At 37.9% G+C, this 2,751-nt stretch overlaps 1 protein-coding gene across 3 annotated transcripts in view; it reads left to right on the top strand.

The window, feature by feature from the left end:
• Positions 1 to 2,751, top strand: part of tspan5a (tetraspanin 5a) — a 27,604-nt gene that overhangs the window by 19,801 nt on the left and 5,052 nt on the right. The gene's annotated exons all lie outside the window — the stretch shown is intronic.

The following is a 2,751-nucleotide window of genomic DNA, read 5'->3' on the forward strand; positions in this document are numbered from 1 at the left end:
TATCAACATAACAAAGACACCTGGACTCGGTCGAGACCAAAAGCCCAAAAGCCACATCTGGCAAGACCCGTGGCCGAGACAAGTCCGAGTCCAAATACTAGCGAGTCCGAGACCACAGAAAAACTGTCTTAAGTCTTGGACTCGAGTCCAAGACCGGACTCGAGTACCACAGCCCTGCCACTAGTTTTATACTTTTTGGAATTCATGCTCAATAACCCTCATTTATAAAGAATTATTCCTAATACTTGAGTTAAAAAAAAAAGCAGAAATTATGAATTATTTTGACTAATAGTTAAGATCAGAGGAATGAAAGTGATCCATTTTTTTCCCAAGAGTGTAAGGCATCCAATCCATTTTTTGTTGCAATTTGGTTAAAAAGAAACCCCTATTTCAGATATAGACATTTTTTTTAAAGGGGTCAAATTTGACCCGAGGACAACAGGAGGGTTGAGTGTATCAGTTACTGAATTGATAAATATAAACGGGCATATTCCTGAAAAGCACTGATGGGTGTAACTACACAAATTCAACCAATAGAGGTATCAGAAAAATATCAACAACCCCACCTTCCACCTTCCGTATCAAATATAATCAAATATTCCTCTCCATAACTAATCAAAATGTAACTAATCACAGACAGGGCTCCACACGGACTCTTTACATTGGTTGCCGACATTGATAATACAGTTGGCTTGTTTTGAAATGCCTATATTTGGAGCAACTCATTTCTTATGCAAATGTACCACACTATTTTAATAATTACACAATGAGAGGATGGCTTGTGATTTAATTTCCCATCTCTCTCAAATAGGGGTGAATTTAAATTATTTAAAAATGTAATAATAACTTTCAATAATGATGACTTTGGTAACTTGCTGTTAATAAAACAAAAACAGATGAGTTAATTGTGTTTTGCAATAACTCTCTCTCTCTCTCTCTCTCTTCTCAGGGGGGGGGGGGGGGATTCTCTGGGAGTGGGCAAAGCAGAGAAAGGGGATGGAGTAACCTTGCACCTTATGACATAAGGCCCACCTGGCTTTCATTTTTCTCGTCAGCATTTTTAACTGTGGATAGATGGATGGATGGATAGATAGATAGATAGATAGATAGATAGATAGATAGATAGATAGATATTAGTACCATACCTTAGGACTATGGTCTATTGGAAGTAGCATTGATCACTTTGGGGCGGGGGGGTGATACATTTTGACCCCACACAGGGATAAACAGTAATTCAGCAGAGGCTGGGATTTGTAGACCAGAAAGGGGGAAATCGTTTTTAAGACTTACATTTTTAACCTGGACTATGTTTTTAACGTCTAAGTGTCTGATGGGAACAACGATTCTACGTGTCTGACAACATCATGGAAAGGATTTCTGAGGAGTTTAGATTTTTTTTTTTTTTAAACATAAAAACATCCACAAAATTGAGTTCGCTAAACCCACCAGACTCCATGTAAATTATCAGTAATTGTAGCGTCGTAAAATACACTTCGTTCAAAGTCGACAGAAACAACACAAAACTATGAAAATACGTTTTGGGTCGTCTTTCCACTTTTCCAACCATCACAACTCTAGTTTTGGTTGAAATAAAAACATAGTTTACTGAATTACATATAAAAGAAGTGTTGGCTCTACACACACTAAAAGTATTGCTTTTTTAAATGGAGTCTGGTGGGTTTAGCGCTAGCGACTTCAGAGCTGTTCCTGGTTTAACAGAAAGGTCTCAAAGAGGTCTTAAACGTCCGTCTCGGTAGGGATCCTTTCCATAATGTTGTCAGACGCTTAGAATATTAATCTGAGTCTGTCAGTGGTAAAACAAGCACTTCTATATGGTAAATACAAGCTGGACAGTTGCCCTAATAACTTAAATTGTAGCTTGTTTCTCTGTTGCCGACTGCAGCGATCTCTCTTAATAGTGGACCCATGTCACAGATTGTAGTTCCCATCAGTCACTTAGACACAAAAACATAGGAAAACAGGGTCCAGGTTGGAAAAGAAGTAGTTACATTTTAACCACTGCTTAAATTGAAAGATGTGTCTGGATGTCCAGAACTGCAAAGAAGCAAACTTGAGACCAGACACTTTGATCTACTGATAGAAACATTGGCATTGTTGCTAAGGGGGCCCCGTGCAAGCCAGTCTCTGTGAGGTCCGGGGTAGTAAATTCTGGACCGGCCTACATGGAACACGCAGACAAAGATCCTCCTTTTCAAATACACATTTATTCTTTCACATCTCTAAACTCAAACAGACAAAGCAGGACACTTTGGAGCAGGGAAGGGACAACTCCAGCTGATCCGTAAACAGAAGAAACTCTTAAATCTAGACAGTCGGGAATTTACCCCTCCTGGTGTGTATGGGGCAAATTTGACCCCTTTCCAAAAGGTTTCTATATCAGAAATTTGGATTTCTTTCAAATTTTCCAAAAAAAGTAACGTGGATGGTGCCCAACAACGCTCCTCACGAGTCAAAGTAATAATCAGTTCACTACTTTCATTGAATTTGGGTGTTTGTTTTTTTTGTCAATTTTATAGCATTTGGAGAAAAAACAATTGGTAAAAGAACTTTTAAAAGTTAAAAAAAAAAGAGAAAAACGTCAAAAGTGACTAAAATGTCAAAAGAAAGTGACAAATGTAAAAAAAAAAAAGCTTTAAAAATTTGGGGGAAAATCCACGAAAATTTCAATAGGCTCATAAAACGTTGAAAAAGTGACAAAATCATCGGGGGAAAGCCACAAAAGGGTAAAAA

Source organism: Etheostoma spectabile, chromosome 19 (assembly GCF_008692095.1).
Source record: "Etheostoma spectabile isolate EspeVRDwgs_2016 chromosome 19, UIUC_Espe_1.0, whole genome shotgun sequence".
Classification (NCBI taxonomy): domain Eukaryota; kingdom Metazoa; phylum Chordata; class Actinopteri; order Perciformes; family Percidae; genus Etheostoma; species Etheostoma spectabile.